Source organism: Puma concolor, chromosome E2, assembly GCF_028749965.1.
Source record: "Puma concolor isolate L17-30 chromosome E2, mPumCon1.1.hap2, whole genome shotgun sequence".
Classification (NCBI taxonomy): Eukaryota; Metazoa; Chordata; class Mammalia; order Carnivora; family Felidae; genus Puma; species Puma concolor.
In genome coordinates, this window is record NC_141681.1 from 46,639,145 (window position 1) to 46,666,532 (window position 27,388).

General features: G+C 41.1%; 1 pseudogene; it reads left to right on the forward strand.

Moving 5' to 3' along the window:
- The first annotated feature begins 24,811 nt into the window (after positions 1-24,811).
- Positions 24,812-25,258, forward strand: LOC112851053 (large ribosomal subunit protein eL33 pseudogene; annotated as a pseudogene).
- Positions 25,259-27,388: the final 2,130 nt, after the last annotated feature.

Below are 27,388 nucleotides of genomic sequence, written 5' to 3' on the forward strand. Positions count from 1 at the left end.
CCCTCGTCGGGCGGTCTCTTGCCGGGACAACGCAAAAATGTGGAACAACGCTCAGCACCATCTGCCAGTACGGCTTCTTCCGGCCCCGCGCTCGCCTGTGCCTTCGCGTGGGGACGGGCTTTCGGAAACGGTGGTCAAAGGGAAACCCGATTAAATGTTAATAACTGTACTCGGTTTCAAGGCAACACCGAAGAAGAAGGGAAGAATGAAGGTATCTCAAACATAAGAGTCCTTAGCCAATGGATGTGCAAGGGAAGAGGGGTTCTCCTCTTCTTGACAAATAAAAAGCGTTTGCGGACACCCACCTACAAACAATAACAAAAGTTTCTTGCGGAACCCTGGGCAAGAACGCTTGCCCTGGGCGCAGCATCTCGGCTTGCAATCATGTTTCGCGCTTTTGGCTTCATCTTCTCGGAGATTTGCACTCGGCGCAGGAGACCTTCTGGCCTTGTTACAACCCGTAAACTCCGAGACTCGACTTTGTACACGGCAGGTCTCTACCAATGGGATAATAAATCATAAATAATAAAGGAAATGGACAGAGAAGATATTAATGAATAAAATCAGACGCTTGCGGTGAAGGGCCCCTTCTTTGCAAAAACCAAATCCAGGGGCAAGTTGCAGGTTTCTAACCAGCAATCAGAGTACAGAGGGGGCAGGTAGCAGGGCTTTGCATTTGATTCAAATAACTTGTCAGTAAAGTCCCAGGGTTTGCAGCCATTTTAATGTTCTCCAGTTTGCCTCAGTTCTGGGCGCAGCGCTTCGCTTATAGGAAGCAGTGACCAACGGGTTTAATTTCAGCAAACTCCTCTTTATGTAGGTATCTGGAACTCTCTTTGGAGGGAACAGTTTAAAATTTCCATTTCAAAGGGTCTGTGGCCTTCTTGCGTTTGTTTGTTTCCTGGCCTTCCCTGGGACCCGCGAGCCACTCGACTCCAATCTCCACCCACAGAATTCAGAGCCCTATTCTGCTCCGCGACTGTTTTCCAAATAGAGGTAACAGTATCATGCAGACTGGCTCTCTGGTTCTGATCTGGGCATTTGCGTTCAAGTCCAGACAGTGCCATGCACTTGGACTGTGGTTTTGAGGGACAGGAGGACGGAAAGAGACCATGATTGACAGACCAGCGCTCCTAAGGCTGGACCTTCCAACAACAAAGGCGCTAAGGGGAGGCCTGCGAAGCCGGGCCAATCAGGCTGTGAGTGACCGGTGGGGGCATGTCCTCGCAACAGCAAAAGGTCCCTGGGAGGGAATCCACCGCACCAAGGGACGCTGAAGCGTCGCTTTGGAAACCAAGGGCCTTTCAGGTCTTGATTAGATCCTTTCTCCGAGAATTTTTCTGTTACTGGCTCATCTCCCTATGAGGTCCCAATGTGCCGATTTCCTTAGCGGAATTTTCTCTAGTCTCGGGACTATTTCCTAAATCACTGCGCTAATCTCACTCGTCTGCCCCTGATTACCGCAAGTATTTGTCGCGTGCTGGCCCTTCTCCCAGCTCGATTGGCTGTTTCGCTCGCTTCTCAGAGGGCATTTGGGATTTTGGAAGAGGGGGCAGGTCCGGGGTACCTGTTGTGGGGTAGGAGGGGAGGAGGGAGGACGGGCTTCTCCACACCTTTGCCCACGCAGGATCCCCAGGCTGTGACAGAAGAAATCATTGTCTTTTCCGGAATGTTTTAAATATGAGATACCTGGGAAGAGGGCAGAATTGGAGCCTGGTAGGAGCTGGGGAGGGGAGAGCATGGAAGGGTGGGATATGCGCCAACTAAGCCGGTGTCTTTATTCCGCTATCTTTATTTTACACCATACCTTTGCCTAGTCAGGTTTCCCAGTCTGTACTAGGCACACCTCTCTCTTCTACGGGGATCTGAGGGGGATATTAGTCCCCAGTCTCTCTTCCCTTGACTGGATTGGAATTGATCCCAGAGGTTTTAATCTCAATTTACACATCTTGGATGGAAGGGGTGGCGTCTTTGAACTTTTAAAATATTCAGTTTTTGCTGTTATATTTATCATTCTCTTCCTTTATGGATTCTGAATTTCGTTTCTTACATGCAAAGGTATTTTCATCCTTCGTTTAAAAAAAAAAAAAAAAAAAAAACAACCTTTAGGGGCGCCTGGGTGGCTCATGGTCATGAGCCCCTCCCCATTCATGAGTTCTAGCCCCCTGTCGGTCTCTGTGCTGACAGCTCAGAGCCTGGAGCCTGCTTCAGATTCTGTATCTCCCTCTCTCTCAAAAATAAATAAACAATAAATAAATAATAAATAAAATATAAATAAATAAATAAAATAAATAAAATAAAATAAAATAAATAAATAAAAAATAAAACAATTAAATAAAATTGTTTTAAAAACCCTTTATTTTCTTCTAATTATGTTAGAGTTCTGATTCTTAAATTTCTTTTGGAGTTGATTTTGGGGTACCATGTGAGGTAGAGATGAAATTGGGTGTCATCCTTGACCAGGGGCCATGCTAATATCTGTCATTCCAATTTTATGAGACCAGTGCTCTAACTGCTGAGCTACGGAGCCTGTCATTCCAGTTTTAGTTATGTGCTGCTGAAGTGAGCACAGTGTGAGGTAGAGATGTAACTTTTTTTTTCCCAGATAAACAACTGTCCACACACCATTTACAGAACAGCCATTCTTTCCAGCCCTCTTTACATTTGTGTTCCTATCCCAATACCACTCTGAAGCTTTATGGAATATTTGGCTCCTGATAGGGCAAGTCTTTCCATTAATGTAATTACCTTCCAAAACTTTTCTGGCTCTTCGGGCCCATTTTGTCTTCCAACTGAGAACTGGTATGAGCTAGTGAATTCTATTTTTTTGATGCTGGCATTCTGATTGCGATGGCCTAGAATTTAAAGATTACCTTAGAAAGAACTGACATTTTAACACTAAACCTACCTATCTAGAATTGTGATATCTCTTTCCCTATATTCAGGTCTTTTATGTCCTTCAGTAAAATTTTATACTTTTATTTATACAGATCTACCATTATTCTTTTTAGACTTCTCTCAGGCTTTATTCCAAGACTTATTTTTAGACCTGTCTAAGGTCTTATTTGTATGATAGTTTATATTGTGATTATATACTACATTTTCTAAGTGATTGTTACTAGTGTGTACATTTTTAAGAGTTGAACTTATTTATATTGAGTATAAAACATGTAGAAATAGGTAGTTTTGGGGGTGGCCTGGGTGGCTCAGGCGGTTGAGCACCTGACTCTTGATTTTGGCTCAGGTCATGATCCCAGGGTTGTGGGACTGAGCTCTATGTCAGGCTCTGTGTTGAGTGTGAGGCCTGCTTAAGATTCTCTCTCTCTCTCTCTCTCTCTCTCTCTCTCTCTCCCTCTGCCCCTCTCCCCTGCTCCCACACTCTCACTCTCTAAAATAAAGGAAATAAATAAATAAATAAATAAATAAATAAATAAATAAATAAAAGAAATACATAGTTTTGCTTTGCTTAAATAAATTACACATACTGTTTTGTACTTGTTTTAGTTAGTTAACATTATTTCTTGGGAATTTTTCTCAGTACATACAAGTATTTCAGTTTTTTTTTAAACTTGTTAGTTTGGGGGCGCCTGGGTGGTTCAGTTGGTTAAGCATCTGACTTGGTCTCAGGTCATGATCTTGCAGTTTGTGAATTTGAGCCCGTGTGGGGCTCTGTGCTCACAGCTCAGGAGCCTGGAGCCTGCTTCAGATTCTGTCTCCCCCCTCTCTCTGCCCCTCCGCCACCTGCACGCACTTTCTCTCTCTCATAAACATTAAAAAAATTGTTTTAAACTGCTTAGTTTCACAGTAAAGATGAGCCATGGTTATTTACCCATTCCCTACTGGTGGATATTTAAATTATTTTCAGTGTTTTGATTTCACTGCCACACTGTAATGAGTATTTTTAAAGTGTTACCTTTTTTCATTTATGTGATGTGACTTTTGCTTTAGGTTGGAATTGCTCACCAAAGAGTCTGTGCATTTTGACTTTTCACAGGCACTGTGAGACTGTCTGGTCAAATATTCTTTCCCAGAAGCCACCTATTAGGGTGTCTGTTTCTACCACAGCTGCCAACATGACCACTCAGGACCATTTGTGGCCCCTTGGACTAGTGGACTCCCATTGGTCTGTAGCTGGGGACAGAGGTGGGGGGCGGGGGATGAAGAATAGGCTTCTGTGTTTTCCTCCCCTTGTGTTGGCTGCTCTTTCCTTCTGGAATTTCTCTAAGATGAGAACATAGTAGACCTTCAGAATCCTCCATGCCCTTCATTTGTTGCTTCATAGCTGTCAATTGCACTGAATCCAGAAAAATTCCTCAGATCTATCTTCCTGTTCAACATATGCATTTAAACTGTATTCATTTTGGGGAGCCTGGGTGGCTCAGTCTGTTAAGCAGCTTACTTCAGCTCAGGTCACGATCTAGGCTCAGGTCATGATCTCGCAGTGCACGGGTTCGCAGTCCATGGGTTCAAATCCCTCGTGGGGCTCTGTGTTGACAGCTCAGAGACTGGAGCCTGCTTCAGATTCTGTGTCTCCCTCTCTCTCTGCCCTTCCCCCGCTTGCATTCTGTCTCTCTCTCAAAAATAAATAAACATTTAAAAAATTTTTTAAATAAACTGTATTCATTCTTCCATCCAGCCCATTTATTACGCTTTTAATTTCAACAAGCTCATTTTTATTTTCCAAGTTATTTTAAAGTAGTAACTTCTCATATTTCACTGATCAGAGTAATTAGACTCATTCTAATATTCTGCCCTGTTTTCTTTATTAGCCATCTGCCTTGGTTCTGTAAGTGCTTAACTTTTTAACTACAATCTACCATAGAAGACGCAAAAATAGTTAGAGACCTTCTGTGTGTTAACATCTTCCCCTAAATATTAACATCTTATAGAATCTCGGTATAATTATCAAAACCAAAAAATTAACATTGTACAACAATAAGTAGCTTTTTCCTATTAGGGTATTTATGTTTAACATATTTGTATGCTTAATATTTAAACTCACTGCTCCCTTCATATTCAAGAAATCCTATTTATTTTGCTTTCTTGTTCTTTTATTCCTGACTTCTGTTCCACTCATTTTAGTTTCTTCCCATATAGTGATACAGAATTTTAATCCCTCTGCCTTATTTAATATTATTCCTTGCTTCCTATTTGTCTGATATTATTGCTACACTTGAAACTATTTTGTTAACACTTTCTTGTGATACCATTTTAAAATGTCTTTTTATTTTTAGCGTGTATGAATCTGTTTTGGCTGTCTCTTATAAACACCATGTAGCTGGAAATTTCTTTTCCAATGTTAGAGTCTTTCTCTTTTCATCCAATAATTCAACATTCTTCTAAGGAATCAAAAGTAATAGTTTTTTTTTTTTTTTTAATTTTTTTTTTTCAACGTTTATTTATTTTTGGGACAGAGAGAGACAGAGCATGAACGGGGGAAGGGCAGAGAGAGAGGGAGACACAGAATCGGAAACAGGCTCCAGGCTCTGAGCCATCAGCCCAGAGCCCGACGCGGGGCACGAACCCACGGACCGCGAGATCGCGACCTGGCTGAAGTCGGACGCTTAACTGACTGCGCCACCCAGGCGCCCCAAAAGTAATAGTTTTTTTAAAAGCAATGTTAAGCTATTACTACACAGCAGGCTCATGTACAGATTTTACATGGATTGTAAAAAAAAGGACTATGCCATTCCATGCTAAAAAATATATATAGGGGCACCTGGCCAGCTCAGTCAGAAGGGTGTGTGACTCCTGATCTCGGGGTCATAAGTTTGAGCCCCATGTTGGGTGTAGAGATCCCTTAAATAAATAAATAAACATATATTATATATATATATACATATATATATGTATATATATATACATATATATATGTATATATATATACATATATATATGTGTATATATATATATATGACAGAGAGAACATATATGTTCTATATATACATACATATATATATATATATAGAGAGAGAGAGAGAGAGAGAGAGGGAGAGAGAGAGAGATACAATTATTCCTATTATTTAAATGTATAAAATAAGACCAGAAAAGGCATTAGAAGAATTTGCCTCATGTAACACAACAAATGGAAAGAATGGATTTGTACCCACAAAGACTGGCTTCTGAGTCCACAAGCTTGGTCACCATGATATACTGCTACATTTTTAATTTTTTTTAAAGTTTATTTATTCGAGAGAGAGAGCACGCGTGCAAGCAGGAGGAGCGGCAGAGAGAGAGGAGAGGGAATCCCGAGCAGGCTCAGCACTGTCAGCGCAGAGTCTGATGTGGGGCTTGAACTCATGAACCGTTGAGATCATGACCTGAGCTGAAATAAAGAGCTGCTTAAATGACTGAGCCACCCAGGTGCCCCTATACTGCTACTTTTATGCTCTTTTTAAAATTTTGCTGTATTTTTCCCTCTCCCTTTGGGCATTTTTAATCAGTTTTCTTCACCTTTCCCTGTTTAATTATATACGGAAAAGTCAGTATTTCCCCTCCACTTCATCCTGTAACTCAATTCCAATGTTAACAAGATGATGAACATCTTTCCACAATGTTCTCCAGGATTCATATAAGTATTTGAAAATATTCAAAGTATACATAAAGTTTTGTGTTTTCATTATTTTATTATAAATGATTTCAGTTTTTTCATATACTAATTTACCGTGGGTATCACTTCAGAACAGTAGATTAAACAAACAAACAAACAAACAAACAAAAAGAACAGTAGATAATGAGCAAACTCATCCCTTGTAAGAGTTAAAGTATCCTCCATTATATGATAGGCTATAATAGGATAATAATAATTTAAGATGTTGAAATACTTTTGTCACTAAAACTAAAGCTTCAATAAATTATTTTTACTTGTATCTTTATGAGGTTTGTTTTTTTTTAAATTTTTTACTACGTTTCTTTATTTTTGAGAGGCAGGGAGAGACAGAGCGTGAGTGGGGGAGGGGCAGAGAGAGAGGGAGACACAGAATCCAAAGCAGGCTCCAGGCTCTGAGCTGTCAGCACAGAGCCCGATGTGGGGCTCACACCCACAAACTGTGAGATCATGACCTGAGCCAAAATCAGACGCTTAACCGACTGAGCCACCCAGGCACCCCTTTATGAGTTTTTACTAGAGAAGGCCCTAAGATTCACCTCTGATTTACCTTCAGGCTCTATCCAACCAGGAAGTGAAAATAAAGGCATAGTTGCCAAATGCTTAAGTGTTGAAAGTGTGCCACACACACACACACACACACACACACACACACCATCTGCAAAGACTAGGGCATTATTTCTGGTTCCAGGGAAAGAAAATTTCTTTTTTTTTTTTTAATTATTTTTTTTTTTAATATATGAAATTTATTGTCAAATTGGTTTCCATACAACACCCAAAAGGTGCCCTCCTCAATACCCATCACCCACCCTCCCCTCCCTCCCACCCCCCATCAACCCTCAGTTTGTTCTCAGTTTTTAACAGTCTCTTATGCTTTGGCTCTCTCCCACTCTAACCTCTTTTTTTTTTTTTTCCCTTCCCCTCCCCCATGGGTTTCTGTTAAGTTTCTCAGGATCCACATAAGAGTGAAACCATATGGTGTCTGTCTTTCTCTGTATGGCTTATTTCACTTAGCATCACACTCTCCAGTTCCATCCACGTTGCTACAAAAGGCCATATTTCATTTTTTCTCATTGCCACGTAGTATTCCATTGTGTATATAAACCACAATTTCTTTATCCATTCATCAGTTGATGGACATTTGGGCTCTTTCCATAATTTGACTATTGTTGAGAGTGCTGCTATAAACATTGGGGTACAAGTGCCCCTATGCATCAGTACTCCTGTATCCCTTGGATAAATTCCTAGCAGTGCTATTGCTGGGTCATAGGGTAGGTCTATTTTTAATTTTCTGAGGAACCTCCACACTGCTTTCCAGAGCGGCTGCACCGATTTGCATTCCCACCAACAGTGCAAGAGGGTTCCCGTTTCTCCACATCCTCTCCAGCATCTATAGTCTCCTGATTTGTTCATTTTGGCCACTCTGACTGGCGTGAAGTGATATCTGAGTGTGGTTTTGATTTGTATTTCCCAGGGAAAGAAAATTTCTATTGAATCACTAGTTCACCAGTAGAACAAGAGACTTCTATGGCCACATACAACAATGAATTTAGACTTTACAAAATTAGTTCAGAAAAGCCAGTAAATGAACAAATATCAACAACTATAACAAGCAACCAAAGTAAACCTGGGGAACGGAGCAAATATAATCTCTAGAGTTGTCATAATAGTCAGGAGTTCTGGTTTTTAACGAAAAATTATAAGGGGAGAAGTCCTTTAGGCTTAACCAAAATGTCACCACACAATAACTCAATCCACATGAAGAAATAAAGAATACTTCAGGCACCTGGGTGGCTCAGTCAGTTGGGTGTCCAACTCTGACTCCTGATTTCAGCTCAGGTCATGATCTCATGGTTCATGAGATAGAGCCCTTGTCGGGCTCTGTGCGGACAGCTCAGAGAATGGAGCCAGCTTTGGATTCTTTTTCTCCCTCTCTCTGCCCCTCCCCCACTTGCATGCACATGTGCTCTCTCTCTGTCTATCTCTCAAAGTAAATAAACTTAAAATAAAATAAAATAAAATAAAAAGGCAAAGGACTTGAATAAACATTTCTCTAAAGAAGATATTCAAATAGACAATAAACACATGAAAAGAAACTCAACATCATTAGTAATTATAGAAATGTAAATGAAAACCACAATAAAATATCAACAGCCACCAACACAGCTATGATTTTAAAAAAGTGGGGGGAGGGTGACAACAGGGTAGCTTTAGTCGGTTGAGTGTCCAACTTCGGCTCAGGTCATGATTTCACCGTTGGTGGGTTCAAGCCTGCATTGGGCTCTGAGCTGACAGATTTTGCTTCGGATTCTGTGGCTCCCTCTCTCTGCCCCTTGCCCACTCACACACTCTCTCTCTCTCTCTCAAAAGTAAATATTAAAAATATTTTTAAATACAATCTATTATCTAAAATGTCCATTTCCCAACAAAAATTGTGAGGCATGCAAATTAACAGAAAAGTATGACCCATACCCTGGAAAAGCAGGCAAGAGAAACTGCCTTGTCAGATTCATCAGAAAAAGACTTCAAAAGAGCCATTACAAACATGCTCACAGACCTAAGGGAAACCATGATTAAAGAAGTAAAGGAAAGGCCTGAGTGGAGGGGGAAATAGGGAGTTATAGTTCAGTGGGTATAGAATTTCAACTCTGCAAGATAAAAAAGTTCTCAGGCTGCCTGGGTAGCTCAGTTGAGTGTCTGACTTCAGCTCAGGTCACTATCTCATGGTTTGTGGGATCAAGCCCTGCATCTTGCTCTGTGCTGACAGTGAGAAGCCTGCTTGGGATTCTCTCTCCCTGTCTCTCTGCTCCTCCCCACATCACTCTCTCTCTTTTTCTCTCAAAAAAATAAACATTAAAAAACAAAAAACAAAACAAAAAAAAAGCTCTAGGGGCTCCTGGGTGGCTCAGTTGATCAGTCAACTCTTGGTTTCCATTCAGCCATGATCTCAGTTTGTGAGTTTGAGCCCTGCGTCAGGCCCTGTGCTGACAGTGCAGAGCCTGCTTGGGATTCTCTTTCTTACTCTCTCTGCAGCTCTCCCCCCTCAAAATATATAAACAAACTTTTAAAAATAAATAAATAAATAGTAAATATTTCTGAAGATTAGTTGCACAACAAAGTGCATATAGTTAACACTATTTTACTACTGTTCACTGAAAAATGGTTAAAATGGTTAATTTTGTGTTATGTGAGGTTTTTTTAAGGCTTTATCTTTTAAGAGCAGTTTAAGGTTCACAGAAAAATTGAGGGGAAAGTACAAAGATTTCCCAAATATCCCCTGCTTCCACACATGCATGGTCTCTTCCATTGTCAGCATCCCCACTGGATATATTTGGTACAATTGATGAACCTACATTGACACATCATAATCATGCAAAGTTCATAGTTTCCATTAGAGTTCACTCTTGATTTTGCACATTCTATGGCTTTGGGCAAATGTATAATGTTATGTATCCATTATTACGGTATCATACACAGTATTCTCACCACCCTAAAAACCTTCTGCGCTCTACCTATTCATCACTTCCCATCAATCCCTGGTAACCGCTGATCTTTTTACTGTCCTCATAGGCTTTGATATACCTTCCATATGACATATACATATGACTTCTCAAAATGAAAAGAGAGAGGACCCAAATAGGTAAAACCATGAATGAGAGAGGAGAGATCAGAAGATGCGTGCCAAAGTAATTAGGGATAAAAGACACGATGATGTCTGCAACTTACTCTCAAATGATTCTGAAAATTATAAATATATAGAGATACAAAGATAAAGAAACTGGGCAAAAGTTGGCAACTGATGAATGTGAGTAAAGGGAATGTTGGCGTTCTTGTACTATTATTGCAATTCATCTATAAACTTGATGCTATTTAAATTTTAAAATCTTCTGCAGTAAAAAACAAAAACAAAAACTTCAACAAGGCCTACAAGCCCTCAAGAAAAGACAGCACTTCTCAATGTACACAGCAGACACTGGGGCTTGTGGAAGAGATACTGAATCATTTGTGAACTAAATTAATGGAAAGTAGGGGCAAAGGTTAAGGTGTGCCAGGGTTCCGATATGGTGGTGAGGTAGGGAGAGTACATTGAGGAGGGAAAGAGGACTTTCTTAAAGCTGTTCCATGTTTCATATTTGTCTTAGAGACTTAGTGGGCTCTGCAAAGCAGTAAATAAACACATGTCAGCTAACTGGGGGAAGAGCTTACTGCATGAAAGAGATTAAATCCCACTCACTGGGGTCTCGCTGCCAGGAACCTAGGGGCCATTTTCTCCTCTCTTCACAGATCTCTCAGGGCCAGCAGATTCCAAGAGGGCAGAATAGGGAGGTAGGAGCAGTGAGGATTGAGTCACATGCCAGAAATCCTCATACCCAGTCTCTGCAGATCCACTCTACCTAAAAGGAAAATAAAAGTATTAATATAAAGTCCAGAAATAAACCCACAATCATATGGTCTATTAATCTTTGACAAAGCAGGAAAGAATATCCAATGGGAAAAGGACAGTCTCTTCAACAAATGGTGTTGGGAAAACTGGACAGAAGCATGCAAAATAACGAAACTGGACCACTTCCATCACACACAAAATTCAAAATGGATTAGAGACCTAAATGCGAGATCTGAAACCATAAAAATCCTAGAAGAGAATACAGGCAGTAACTTCTTTGACATCAGCCATAGCAACGTCTTTCTAGATATGTTACCTGAGGCAAGGGAAACAAAAGCAAAAATAAATGATTGGAACTACATCAAAATAAAAAACTTCTGCACAGCAAAGAAAACAATCAACAAAAACTAAAAGGCAACCTACAGAATGGGAGAAGATATTTGCAAATGACCTATCCAATAAGGGGTCAGTATCCAAAATAAAGAACTGATATAACTCAACACCCTAAATACAAATAATCCAATTGAAAAATGGGCATTAGACATGAACATATATTTCTCCAAAGAAGACATACAGGTGGCCATCATGAAAAGATGCTCATCATCACTTATCATTAGAGAAATGCAAATCAAAACTACAAAACTACAATGAGATCACCTCATACCTGTCAGAATGGCTAAAATCAACAACACAACAACAGGTGTTGGAAAGGATGTGGCGAAAAAGGAACCGTCTTGCACTATTGGTGGGAATGTAAACTGGTGCAGCCACTGTGGAAAACAGTATGGAAGTTCCTCAAAAAGTTAAAAATAGAACTACCTTGTGCAATCACACTACTGAGTATTTACGCAAAGAATACAAGAACACTAATTCAAAGAGATACATGCACCCAATGTTTATAGCAGCATTATTTACAACAGCTAAGATATGGAAGCAGCCCAGTGTCCATCAATTGATGGATAAAAAAGATGTGGGATTTATATTTATAATGAATATTATTCAGCCATAAAAAAAGAATGAAATCTTGCATTGTAATTACATGGATGGAGCTAGAGAGTATAATATAATGCTAAGCAAAATAAATCAGAAAAAGACAAAAACCATATGATTTCACTCATGTGGAATTAGGAAACAAAACAAACAAAGGGAAAATGAAAGAGAGAGAGAAATCAAGAAACAGACTCTTAATTATAAAGAATTGATGGTTGCCAGAGGGGAGAGGGTTGGGCGATGGGTTAAATAGGTGATGAGGATTAAGGAGTGCACTTGTAATGAGCACTGGGTGATATATGGAAGTGCTGAATCACTATATTGTACATCTGAAACTAATATTTGTATGTTAACTAACTGGAATTAAAAAACTAAAAGAAACCCAAAAAACAAAAACAACCTCCACCTGCAAGACCATAAAGAATGTAAAGAATCTCTGCACAACCAGGCTGTGACTCAGGGCTCATCTGTTACTAAATTCACATCTCCACCTTTAACATGTGGAGCTATAACTTCCACTGGGACAACAAAGTTAAAGCAACATCTCTACAGCCTTTGTGGCCAGGAGTACGGGGAATTCTCTTTTGCAGATATCTGTGCTGGTGATTATAAGGTGTGATACTCCTGGCTTCACTACCGCCAGAAACAAGTCCCCAGGATTAGGTCTTTTAACTCCACAGCACCTGGGTGTGTAGCGAAGCTGCTGACCCCCTTGAGCTCTGGGGCTTCTCAGATGCAAAGCAGGGGCAGTCTTTTGGCAACCCACAGAGGGCCTGGCCAAAGGAACAGCCCACCCTGGTGTCCAGGACAACCTGCTCATCGCTCTGATAACACATCCCCTGGCCCACTTTCGGAAAAGCCCTCTGAGTCAGAGGTGAAGGTGGTCTCATAGGAAGGAACATCTACAAGGAAAGTGGGGACTCTGACCCCCTTCCTCAAAGTCCAAGCCACATCTCCAAATCCTGGGATGCCAGAACACATTCTCACCCTGAAGACCCCACCACATCCCCAAACCAGGGGCATCCACTTCCTAACTCCTCCCTCATCTCCCAAACCCCAAAGTACACAGATCTAGCCACGAACCACAAACACCTAAGAACATACAGCCCCAGACGGTCCCCCAAATCCCTGTACTACCTACCTCACTGTCCTCTCCCTCAACCTGGGGTTGTCGTGTCGCAGCTGCCCCCAAACCAAAATACCCGGCGAGATTTGTCCCTTAAATCCAAGGACCCCTGGCTTCTGCCCCCCAACCCACCAGCCCACCAGCCTGGGAACACAAAGTCGTAGCCATCCTCCACATCTCAACAGAACCAAGAAGATCCTATATCATCCCTCAGACCTCGCGAGCGCCGAACGTTTTTCGTTCGTCCTTCGCACGACCCGGGTACTCTCGGCTATTCCTGCCGCCATCAGCGCCCCCGTAAGATTGGGGGACTCACCTCTCCAGGTATCCGCCTGGAGGTCTTGGGCACGGAGACCGCCACTAGACTTTCACGGGGCGCGTCTCCCGGAACCAGCCCTGCCCACACGCACCGCGGAATAAGACCCAGCGGCTGCGGCCGCGGTGCACGGAGGTGCGCGGGTCCGGCGGCTGGACCACATCTCCCAGAAGCCCCCGCGCAGGCCGGGGGCGCGCAGGGAGCCCCTCCCGGAGACCCGGGCGGACCCGTGCAGGTGAACGCAGAGTCTCAGCCGGGGACATCCCCTTTGGCAGGGCTGGCCCCGCAAACACAAAAACGGACACGTGCCTCCACCGTCTGCAATCAGGTATAAAAAATACCAGTAATTACTCTATCCAGAGATAGCTGTATATAAGCTTATATCCTTTATATGAATATTTATGTCATCTTAACCTGCTTTTTAAATCAAAAATATATTGAACATTAAGTGTTCTTCCGCAGTATTTTGTAAATTCTACATGCCGCTTATGTAATTGTCTTATCTTCTTGTCATTAGGTTTTTTCAAATTACCGGTATTACAGCCACCATAACGTGTGTTTGGCAGAGCTCAAAGGCAGGCACGGGAGTGGGAAAACTTTATAGTTGAAAAGAGAAGGCTTCAGGAATACATTGATTGGTTATTGGTATAGAGAAGCTGGAGGTGACTAATGAGAAGCAGTCCATTTTATATGACTGGTTTGAAGATAGAATTTGGCTTTCTGTGGTTGGTCCTGAACTGGATGCAGAGACAGAGGGGAAAAAAAAAAAATTAGGGAAGCTAGCAGTCATTGTCCAAATCCTGGATGTTGTGGGCTGATTGCTGCCAAGGTCGTAGGTTGGTTTCCTGTTGGAAACTGGTTGGCTGCTGCAGAGTTTGTAGGTCAGAATTCTGTTTTATAGACGATCTGTTTGTATATATCCACTCTGTCAAGTTTAATGGTTCCAAACAACAGCACTCATTTATTATCTTTCATGGTTTCTCTCGATCAGAAATTCTAGAACAATCTGGCTGGACAGTTTGTGCTGGAATTTTTCATGATAGCTGTGCACAGTTCCGGGAGCCACTGGGGGCTGGCTGGGCATCTCTCTTATTTCATGTAATCTCTGGGGTTCTATGTGGTCTTTCTGTGTGGGCTACTTTGGGCTTCTTAACAGCATGGTAGCCTTAGACATCTTACATTGCACCTCAAGGTTCTAAAGGCAAGAGTCCCAAGAAAGATCCAGATGGAAGCTGTATCACTTTTTACGCCTAGCCTCAAAATCACATAGCATCATTAACACTGTGCTCATGATTTAAAAGGCCTATCCAGATTCAGTGGAAAGGGAAAGTGCCTCTACTTCCTTACGGGAAAGTGGCAAGGTTCTGGAAGACCATCTGACACGAAAAATATAGTTGTGGTCATTTTTGGAAAATGCAATTTGCCAGGCGCCTGGGTTAAGCGTCCGACTTTGGCCCAGGTCATGATCTCGTGCTTCGTGGGTTCGAGCCCTTGTCGGGCTCTGTGCTGACAGCTCAGAGCCTGGGGCTTGCTTCGGATTCTGTGTCTCCCTCTCTGCCCTTCTCTGGCTCGTGCTCTGCCTCTCTCTCCCTCAAAATAAATAAACATAAAAAAATTAAGAAAAAGAAAGAAAATGCAATTTACCATAAACTACAAACAGATAGAAGCAGAGGAATAAGTCTTAATTTTCACTGAAGACTGAACATTTATTTATATTACTGAGCTGAAACCGTTTGTAGTAGGTAGGAGTGATTAAAAAAAAATCATGACCTCTAAATAAAATTTTCAGCAGGATTAGGGAAAATCTAGCTCCACCTAACATATTTAAAGTGACAATGAGAGATAAAAATGAAGCTGTTTTCTTTTAACTCTCCTTGAGTATTGCTTGATCAACTTGATGATTACATAAAAATAGATCCATTGATACATAAGATATAGAAAAAGAAATGATAAATAGCCTATAAAATTGTAACCAAAGTATTACCAGGTGATTTGCGTTTTTCCCTTTTGCCTAAGCATGCATCACTTAAGCATGCTTGTTACTACTTCTGGTACTATCCATATAAAAGATGATTTTGCTTTGTTTTAGTTGTTAATAGCTCTTCCCAGATTCATTTATTTAAAGAGGTGAAGAAGTGGCTCATTCTTTCTTTAAAAAAATGTTTATTGGGGCGCCTGGGTGGCGCAGTCGGTTAAGCGTCCGACTTCAGCCAGGTCACGATCTCGCGGTCCGTGAGTTCGAGCCCCGCGTCAGGCTCTGGGCTGATGGCTCGGAGCCTGGAGCCTGTTTCCAATTCTGTGTCTCCCTCTCTCTCTGCCCCTCCCCCGTTCATGCTCTGTCTCTCTCTGTCCCAAAAAATAAAATAAAAAACGTTGAAAAAAAAATTAAAAAAAAAAATGTTGATTGATTGATTGATTTTGAGAGGGGGGAGGGGTAGAGAGAGAGAGGGAGAGAGAATCCCAAGCAGGCTCTGCACTGTCAACTTGGAGCCTGATGTGGGGCAAGACCCCATGAACCGTAAGATCATGACCTGAGCCGAAGTCAAGAGCCAGATGCTTAACCAACTGAGCCATCCAGCATCCCTGAAGTAGCTCATTCTTAAAAATTATTTTTCCTTGGGCAAAAGTAAAAGCTTGCTATTCTTAAAAACAGCTTTCATGGGGTATCGGGGGGGGGGTGCTCAGTCAGTAAAGCGTCCAGCTTTGGCCCCGGTCATGATCTCACAGCTCGTGGGTTCAAGCCCTGCTTCAGGCTCTGTGCTGACAGCTTAGAGCCTGGAGCCTGCTTCCGATTCTCTGTCTCCCTCTGTGCCCCTCCTCCACTCATGCTTTGTCTCTCTCTCTCTCTGAAAAATAAATAAACATTGCAAATTAAATAAATAAGTAAAAGCAGCTTTTGTAATTTGAATGGTTTTTCATTGTGCTCATTAGTTCTCAATATTGAAAAAAACCTGTGTTTCTAAGCATTTGGGTGTGTGTTTCCATTCTGTCTAAAAGTTAACTCCCACGTCCTTCAAACTGTGTCGTGGGTGCGCTGGGTGTTCATGTTGTCACTTTCTCACATCTCTTTTTCATGGTGGTCTTCTTTCTTCTTTTGATTGAGCCCAGTTAACCATAATACCCTAATTGTGAAGAAGAATCTTTGTTGATAATTATCACTTTGGACCTAATATAATCAGAAATATGACAATATCAATAGCAATAGTTTTTTTCCCCACAAATTCCAATACTGTCTGCATAGTTCCCAAGAATTATAAGGTTATAGTTTTTCTTTCTTTAATGTTTATTTATTTTGAGAGAAAGAGAGAGAGATAGAGCGTGAGTGGAGGAAGGGCAGAGAGAGAGGGAGACAGAGGATCCGAAGCAGGCTCTGTGCTGACAGCAGAGTCCCCGTGAGAGGCTGGAACTCACCCATGAGATCATGACCTGAGCTGAATTCGGATGCTTAACTGACTGAGCCACCCAGGTGCTCAAGGTTATAGTTTTACTTGCAAGCAGAATGAGGTTTTCTTTTCAGAATTCTCATGAGCTGTCACTACTGTATTCTAGTGACATTTTCCATACATTGCATTAGATACAGTTGTTTCTGCATATTTTTGTTTTATATCATTGGTTGCACTACAAGCCACTTAATGGTATCATTTTCATGTATAATCTCCGCAAGTACTTAAAGCAAATTATTACATGTTTCAAGTAGTACTTATACATGTCTGATAGTTGGAAACCCATAGTTTATTTGTTTTAGCTTCAATTTAATATTCTATTTTCTCAATATATTTCAGTTTATGTGTTCATTATGATACGAGAATATATATACATTTTTCCATTTTGTGCTCCTACAAATAGAATATTTTGGGGTACAAACATTTAAAATTGTATTAATTAATGAGAAGTTTCTTCCCAGTGTGCTTGCATAGATTCACACTCCCACCAGTATGAATGTATGAGTTCCTACTTCCCAACTTTTCAGTTCCGGAAGATTTCACCTCCCTATGTCAGTCTGCCATTTCTACATAATAATCTGCCCTTAAGTTCTGGTGTAAAACAAGTATTTATATTCACACGTGTGGAGTTTGGTTGGGAGACCGCTTTTCTAGGCTGGGTTAAGCTGAGGTGACTTGACAGGCAGCTGTCCTTGTCCTAGGATAGTGGGGTAACCATACATTTGATGGTGACCACTTCCTTGAGACCGTTCCACCAGATGGTACAGAGTGATTCAAACTCATCCCATTCTGTCATGTCTCCTAAATTAAGAAAGAACAAATTCAGGCCTTTGCCTTGTCCACCTGAGAGAGAAATATGAGAACTATGAGCAGTGGTAGCATGCCCAAAGCAGAGGGCTCTATGAAGCTCAGAGGGAGAAAGGTATATTTAGTTTAGGGCAAAGTCATCCTGGTTTATCTGAAAGTCTTGTGTTCCATTAAATCCCTCATCCTGGGAAAACCAGCAGGGTTGATCACTCTAGATTAATCCTTGGTTTGATAGGAAACCCTCCCAGAAGGAACCATCTTTGAGATAAAGCTGGTTAAAGCAGTCAAGTCAATTCAGATATGCATTGATAATACTGACTTGCACCAACTGTTATCAGAATCAATGTGGTGGGATCTTGGTCTTCTGTGTTTCATTCTAATTGGAGTGAGGGATAATATCAATATGCTGTGATAAAGAGCCGCCTCCTTGGTAGAAAGGACAGCTTTGGAAAGGGAAATGAATAACCATGAACACATAGTGAGGATAAATACAACGTGTGCTAGTGATGGTGTCCAAGGGAGACATGAGCGGTTGAACACAGGAGAGTGTGAAGAAGGACTGCTATAACAAAATGAGTTTAGTAACAAGCGGAATTGGAAGTGTTTTGTAGCTGACTGAAAAAAAAAATTGACAATGTTTATTCCTTGCTTAGGAAATTCCTTGCTTAGGAAAGTGCTTAGACTCTTGAGATAGAAAATAGTCTTACAAACATAGATTTTTCTTTGTCCTTATTGTGGGTACTTCACCAGTCAATTCTCTGCAGTTTTATTATGCCTTCAATTTAAATTTTGTTGAATTCATAACAAAACATATCCCTTTACCATTTGCTCAGCATTTTTAGTTACATCGATTCACCCATCTTCATGACCACTCTATGAGGCAGAAGGTATGGTTATGTTATATACACTTTAAGCCAGAATATACAAAAGCCCAAAGAGGTTTAATGTTGCCAAAGACAATACACATTGTTAACTTAGCTGCTTAGTACCTGGAACCTCCTGGAAAACATTATTTTGAAGAACTTGCAGAACTGAGAACCAGACAAGAATTCAGACTGGTAGTATAGGGCATAATTATCCTATCCTTGTTTAAATGAACCTCTGTAGGTGTATGTAACCCTGGGAAATAAATTATTTTATTATTTTATTTTATTATTTTTTAGTTTTTTATTTAATTAATCTCTATACTCAGTGTGGGGTGTGAGCAGGGGAGAGAAAGAATCTTAAGTAGGCTCCACGCTCAGCACAGAGCCCAACATGGGGCTTGATCCCAGGACCCTAGGATCATAACCTGAACTGAAATCAAGAGTCAGATGCTCAACTGACTGAGCTCTCTAGGCACTCCTAAGCTAATTCTTGGTGACAAATATAAATGGGATGTTTTTATTCTCTTTTTACTCATGAGGAAAATAAGACCTTTAGAACAACATTTAAATGCTTCAGGACACATCACCAAAAGTGATGGTTATTGAATAAGTTTAATGTACATATGGGGTGATTAGGTTGAAATGCTGAATGTTTTACTTTAGTATGTACTGTTTTGAATCATTGTATAGGAGATAAAAAAGTGTCAGGAGTCATCAGTTGCAAAAATGCTTAGTTTCATAAATAAACCCTTGTTTCACCAGGAAGATAAAATAGTTTAATCAAATGGATGGCCTTAATTTAGTTATCTTACAATAACAAGAGAAAACACTAATATAAATAATGTCAGGGAGTCTTCTAAGTATTCCATGTATATTAACTCTTTTAATCCTTGCTACAACCCTATGAAGTATATTCTATCATTACCCTCATATTCAATATCAATAAACTGAGGTTACAGATAGGTAATTTGCCCAACCCACAAAGTTACAAAGTGGTAAAGCAAGAATTTGAACCTAGACATTTCTGACGTGAGTGTCCATGTTGTTGTTTTTCCTCACAGCTTTATTGTGATATAACTGACATATAACATTGTGTAAGCTTAAGGTGTAAAATGTGGTGATTAGACACATGTATATATTGCAAAAAACGATTACCACAATATGGTTAGGTAACACATTCATCATGTAATTACCATTTGTGTGTATGCGTGCGTGAACATTTGACATCTACTCTCTTAGCATATAGTCCCATGCTATACATCAGATCCCCAGAATTAATCCCTCTTAAAACTGGAAGTTTGTACCCTTTGACCAACATCTCCCTGTTTTCCCCACCTTTCCAGTGTCCCATGTTCTTAATCTCTACAATACCCTGCCTCTGAGCCAATTAAGAAAATTTTCCCGTTTCTAATACAATAACCTTGGATGGGTAGGCCTTAGGAGACCCAAGTGGCAAACAAAGGGGGATTTTTTTTTTTTTTCAATAAAAAAACAGAGAAGAGTCCTAGAAATTTACCCAGATGGTTGCAGTTAATATTCTCCCAACAGTTCTGAGGATGCCCTGGGACCATTTCCATTCCCCTGACTTTCTACTAGAAAGTAGCATGGAGCAGAAGGGGTTCCATTCTGCCAGTCTAGAGTCCACCAGCTGCCTGTCACAGCCATCAGCCTCCCCGAAGGGGATTTGTGGCTGTTGCCAGGAGCTTCTCTGGGCCTGAGTGACTTCAAGCCATGGTGATAAACCTTGGGGAAACCAAGACTGCAATTCTCTCCAGCCCAACACAGCAGAATCCTGTGACTCCCCGGAGGCTGGGATTGATGTGTACAACTCCCTGGACTGGAACTAAAAGGAGCATTCACATCCACTTTCTGAGTAACTTATGCTGTTGTTTCCCAAGAGGTGTTCTCCACTGTTCATTTTTGGGTCTTTCATCCTTCGTGCCAAGGGTTTCCTATCCCATCACCTCCCTCAAGAAGAGTTTAAAACGACTTCACAACAACCAAAGCTCCATCTCTCAAAACATGGATGAGGGTGCCTGGGTAGTGAGTCAGTTAAGCGTCCGACTTCAGCTCAGGTCACGATCTCGCAGTCTGTGAGTTCAAGCCCCACGTCGGGTTCTGTGCTGACAGCTCAGAGCCTGGATCCTGCTTCGGATTCTGTGTCTCCCTCTCTCTGCCCCTCCCCTGCTTATGCTCTGTCTCTCTCTGTCTCAAAAATAAATAAAAATATTTTTTAAAATATTTAAAAAAAAACATGGATGATTTTGTTCGCGCCCATAGCTTCTGTCAACATCTAGGGTTCAAACTTCTGACACTAATCAGGATACTTCTAGAGAATCTGGGGATCAGTCCACCCTGGGACCTTTCAAGCCTGTCCAGGTAGACATCACGCAGACACTGCCCACCCAGCCCAGTGAGAGCACTGTGCATGCATGCGGGCTGCCCACATGCGTGCACAAGTCAGTGGGTCCGCTGGGGAGCCTGCTCTGAGGCTGCCACGTACTCCGGCTTGCGAAGACATCCTGGCCGGGGCATCCTGAGGGGAGGCTGTGCACAAAGCAACAGCCCTGACAGTCTTCAGCTCCCCAGTGATGGTGGCGCTTGTCTGGGAGCAGGAGCCCCAGCTGCCTGTGCGAGGATGGAAAGGCTGAGACCAGAGCTGCTCCACCAAGGCTGAAAACTGGGGGTAAAATGTATTTGTATAAGAACATGAAACATCGAGAGACCATCCTCTCTCTTACCGCTTGCAACCTTTGGTTTGGTTTGTTTTTGCTTTTCTTTGTTTTGTTTGCATGAGAGAGGCCCCCTTGGGTGTATGTTTTTGAGGACAGCATTACTCTTGCTTCCGGTACCAGCAGTTTATGACCACATGTTGTGATCAGTGTAATAAATGGGGACAAAAAATTTAAAAATAAGACTTTTAGATTGGTCTGGGATTGGCACTGACTCTTCTTTTTTTAATTTTTTTTTTTTTACTTTTTAAATAATTTTTAAGCTTTTTATTTCATAATGATTATAGACTCACAGGAAGTTGCAAAAATAGTACATTCAGTCCTGAACCTTTCACCCAACTTCCCCAGAAGTGATACTGCGGTACGATATCAAAACTAGGAAGTTGATCTTGTACAATTCTGTTAACCAGGCCACACACCCTACTCCCCATTGTCATCAATTTGTACATTTGCTCATGTGTGTATGTGTGCGTTTGCAGATTCCTGTAACCACCGCCACAATCAGGAGATAGAACTGTTCCATAGCCACAAAGGGACTCCCTCCGCCACGCCTTAATAGCCAGACCCATTCAACCCCATCCAGGTTCCTGTCCCCTGAGAACTGCTTATCTGTTCTCTGTCACTAGAGTTTTGTCATTTTGAAGATGACAAATGGAAGCACACAAAATTTACCTTTTGGTATTGGCTTTTTTTTCCTCCATTAAGCGTAATGTCCTTAAGTCCCATCCAAGTTGTTGCACATATCCATAGCTAACTCCTTTTTATTAATGGGTATTATTCTATTGTACATATGTGATCTGTGTTTTCTTAGAGTCTGTATTTGTCTATTTGGCATCTATTCTTCACAGGATTAATTGCATTAACTATATTTTCTTATTTTCTATATTATTGATGGTCTGGCATTTGGGAGCCTTATAGACCTAGCGAGAGATTCCCTCCTAGGGCTAACCAATTCTTAGAGAAAGCAAGGGGCTTAGTCAGAAGCATGTCTTGTATATACAAACCAACCAAACCAGAGTCTATAGACCCCAACCATCTCCTTATCTAACTACACGAAGTCAATATTTCCTCTAACCTAAATCATCCCAGGACCAGGTACCAGGCAACTAAAGACCACTGCTGTGTTAAATTGAACTGGGTAAAATTTAAAGATCTTACTGGCTTGGGGCACCTAGGTGGCTTAGTCGGTTAAGTGTCTGACTCTTGGTTTCAGCTCAGGTCATGATCTCACGGTTCATGAGCTTGAGCCCCATGTCAGGATCTCCAATGACAGTATGGAGCCTGCTTGGAATTCTCTCTCCCTCTCTCTGCCCCTCTCCTGCTCATGCTCTCTCTCTCTCTCTCTCTCAAAATAAATAAATAAACAAAACAAAACAAAACAAAAAGACCTTACTGGCTTTATTCAATATTCATTAATCAGGCAGCATTCAACCTAGCAGGTAAAAAGGGGCTCCAAAGAGCCATACATAGCAAGAGATTTTATAGGCAGAAGGGAGCAGGAACAGGTAAGTTGTACTTGGCAAAAAAATCAGAGTAGTTATTGCAAAGTTACTTTCCTTTAAGGCATAGCGGGAGTCCATCGAGCAGATAACCTAATTAGTGCTGATCAGGCGATTCCTGAATAACTGGTTTAAGATTCCATTTCTGGGAGAGCCACACACCTACCAGGATGGCTAAAATATTGTGACAACAGCAAATGGGGGTGAGGATGTGAAGAACTGGATCACCCATATATTGTGGTACATATAGTAATACAGCAAGCACATCCACTGTTGAAAATAGTTTGGCAGTTTCTTATAAAACTCAAAATGCACTTACCATGTGATTCAGCAGTGGAACTCTTGTGCATTTATCCCAGAGAAATGAAAACTGTGTTCACACAAAATCTGCACACAAATGTTCGTATTAGCTTTATTCATTATATCCACAACTTGGAAATCATTCAAATATCCTTAAGTGAAAGAATAGTTTTGTTAGGCTGGCTGGTGATGCATGTGGCAAAGAATTGCACAAAGAGTGGAGCAAAAAGCAGGACGGAGTTTATTCACTGTCCAAGGGAGGAGAAGGGTCAGACATCAAGAGAAATGTCAGCCCCGAGTTTCTGTCAGTCTGGGCCTTTGAAGGGGTTTTGAAGGATGTGAGAGGGTTAAAGCTGTGCCCATGGAAGGATGTGGGGAGCAGGTGGGTCGACTGGTAGAGCAGAAGGTGGCAGGTTTTTGAGGGACTCTGTTTGAGGCCTGCCAGGGATGTGGGTTGTGGTCAGGCTAGAGAAGAGTATGTTTATTATTTTTTTAATGTTTATTTTTCAGAGAGAGAGAGAGAGAGAGAGAGAGAGAAACAGAGTGTGAGCGGGGGAAGGGCAGAGAGAGACACAGAATCTGAAGCAGGCTCCAGGCTCCGAGCTGTCAGCACAGAGCTCGACATGGGGCTTGAACCCATGAATCGCGAGATCGTACCTGAGCCAAGGTCAGACGCTTAACTGACTGAGCCACCAAGGTGTCCCTAGAGAAGAATATGTTTAGTAGTTGGGGTCTACTTTCCAAGAGTATAGGGGACTGTGACATAGAAAAATAGAGTTAGGACCAAGTGTAGACACCTGTGAGTTTTGCCTATAAGCATGGCTGCAGGGGGAGGGGTGCTTTGTTGTTTGTTTTTTTTTTTCAATATATGAAATTTATTGTCAAATTGGTTTCCATACAACACCCAGTGCTCATCCCAAAAGGTGCCCTCCTCAATAAGGGGGAGGGGTGCTTTGAATAGATTCCTTTCAATTTTTAAAGTTGTAGCACATTAAAATAAAAACAAATAAAAAATTGTGGCACATTCACACCATGGAATACTACTCAACAATAAAAAGGAACAAACCACTGGTACCTGCAACAACTTGGATGATTTCAAGGCAATTAGGCTGAGAAAAAGGGGGGAAAAGCCACTCATGAGAGGTTACATATGTTTGCCTCCATTTATATAGCATTCTTGAAATTTTAAAAATTATTAAAATGGTAAACATTAATATAAGTTGCCACAGCTTAAGGATGTGGGAAGGGGTGGCATGGCTATAAAGTGGTAACATGAGGTAGCCTTGTGGTGATGAAACAGTTCTGTGTATTGTGGTGGTGGCTACATGAAACTTACACATGACAAAACCATATAGAACAGTTACATACAGAAATAACTGCATATAAAACTGGTGAAATCTTTTTTTGATATTGTACTATAGTTACGCAAAATATATACCATTGAGGGTAACTGAGTGCCGAGTACATGGGACCTCCTTCTACGATTATAAAGAAAATTATTACCATTGAACTTTTAAAATTATTTGAATTAAATTATAATCAAAATAAAACATAAGAAACAAGATGAGGTAAAACTTATAGGAAATTTATAGTCACAAACACATTAGAAAAGAAGAAATGGGGAAAATCAATGAAATTCACCTCAATTCCTTAAATTACATTAAATTAAACCCAAAGATGAATAAGAAAATTAGAAATGATTAAATAAAATAGAATACAGTCACATAATAGAGCCTATCAAGAGAGCAAGCTCTTTCCACCATCTTGGAACTTGTGGAGGCCTGCTGGGAACAGGACTCCTGAAACGACAAATATGTCTGGAAGGCTGTGGTCCAAAGCCATTTTTGCTGGCTATAAGCAGGGTCTCCGGAACCAGAGAGAGCACACAGCTCTTCTTAAAATTGAAGGTGTTGATTATGCTTGAGATGAAACTGAATTCTTTCTAGGCAAGAGATGTGCTTATGTGTACAAAGCAAAGAACAACACAGTGACTCCTGGTGGCAAACCGAATGAAACCAGAGTAATCCGGGGAAAAGTAACTCGTGCTCAAGGAAACAGTGGCATGGTTTGCACCAAATTCCGAAGCAACCTTCCTGCTAAAGCCATTGGCATTGGAATCCTTGTGATGCTGTACCCCTCAAGGATTTAAACTAACTGAAAAGTAAATAAATAAAGGTGTAGATTTGTTTTCTTGTAAAAAAAAAAAAAGTCATTCCTTCAAAAGACTTCAAAAGTGGTTTGTTAACCACTGCAAAAACGAATCAAGTGGAAAAGACAAGGCACAAATAACCAAGAGCAGGAGTAGAATGCACAATATAATACAGATTTCAGAAAGAGTAAGACTATACCTATTGATCTAAGGGATGTACAAGATAGGCTATTGCTTGAGCAAACAAAGTTAGAGAACCAATGCAGAGCTTGGTGCCATTTATTTATTTAAAAAAAATTTTTTTTTCAACGTTTATTTATTTTTGGGACAGAGAGAGACAGAGCATGAACGGGGGAGGGGCAGAGAGAGAGGGAGACACAGAATCGGAAACAGGCTCAAGGCTCTGAGCCATCAGCCCAGAGCCTGACGCGGGGCTCGAACTCACAGACCGCGAGATCGTGACCTGGTTGAAGTCGGACGCTTAACCGACTGCGCCACCCAGGCGCCCCAATTTATTTAAGTAATCCCTACATCCAATGTGGGGCTCAAACTCATGACCCCCGAGATCAAGAGTCCAGTGCTCTAACTGACTAAGCCAGCCAGGTGCCCCTAGCTTGGTGCCATTTAAAAACTTGAACAAGGACAAATCAAATCTAACGTGTAATGTTGATATGAGCAAGGAAAAAGGTATGAAAAGATAAATAAGCTTTGTTGAAGTTACAGATAGGTCTGAAAGAATTGAAGCGGGGCATGATATTTATTTATATGTCTTTTCATTGTTGTTTACTAGTTGTGAAAATATATTACTGCTGTAATTTTGGTAGAGGAACATAATAAAAGACATATTAAAAATATGTACATTCGAGGAAAAGAAAAGTTCAATTTTGGATAGCTCCTATTCAAATTTTCAAGTAGAAGTGGAAACAAAGCCAGAGCTGAAATTCCAGATACTTCTGTCTTTTTAAAGTCTTCAGGTGTTTTTCTTCCTTAGAATATAACTGCTGATTTTTTCAAACACTTGTAACGATGCAATTTAATGTATTATCATTTTTCCTGTAGAAATTACCATAATTCCCCAATATCATGTTCAAGAAAATCTCTCTCACAGGATCTGGCTGGACAGAAAGTTATAGAGGAAGGAAAGACTTATGACACCTTTGGTGAGGGACATTTCCTTTTGCAGAGCAGGACCAGTCTCTCAGACAAACCAGGGCCTGGTATTAGAGCCCCGGAAAAACCTCTAATGCCAGATACTTAGCTAGCTACCTACAGCAATCCCCTAAACTTTATCCTGCTATTTATGCATTTTAGTCAAGTAAATCCTTCCCAGTTGTGTTTATTTCTCACAAATGTTAGTGGCCATTAGGAGGAAAATGGTTTTCTTCATCAAATTAATTTTTTTAATGTTTATTTATTTTTGAGACAGAGAGAGAGAGAGAGAGAGAGAGAGAGAGAGAGAGAGAGAGAGAATGTGTGTGAGCAGGGGAGGGGAAGAGAGAGAGGAAGACACAGAATCAGAAGCAGCTCCAGGCTCTGAGCTATCAGCACAGAGCCCGACGCAGGGCTTGAACTCATGAACCGTGAGATCATGACCTGAGCCAAAGTCAGACACTTAGCCCACTGAGCCACCCAGGCGCCCCTTCATATTAATTTGTGACATACTGGAATATACAAGTTGAACTCTGAGGCTTACTGCTATTTCTGGACTCTATTCTACTGCATTGACCTGTTTGTCTATCCTTAGAGAGCCACTACAGTCTTTCTTGCCTTATCATAGTCTTATAGCTAGTCTTGAAATCAGATGCCGTAAGTCATCCAATTTGCTTTTTCTCAATGCTTATTTTTAACTGTTCTAGGTCTTTGGGTTTCTATACCGTAGCTCCCCACTTACCCATGGTTTCCCTTTCCCAGGTTTCAGTTACTCTGTTACAGTCAACCACAGTCCAAAAATGTTAAATGTAAAATTCCAGAAGTAAACAATTCATGTTTTAATTTGTGCACCATTCTGGGTCGTGTGATGAAATCTCCTGTTATTCCGCCCCACCCAGGATGTGTCCCTTTGTCCAGTGTATCCACACTTTCTATACTACCTGCCTGTTAGTCACTTAGCTGTCTAGGTTATCAGATCAATTTTTGTGGTATCACAGTGCTTGTACTCAAGTAACCCTT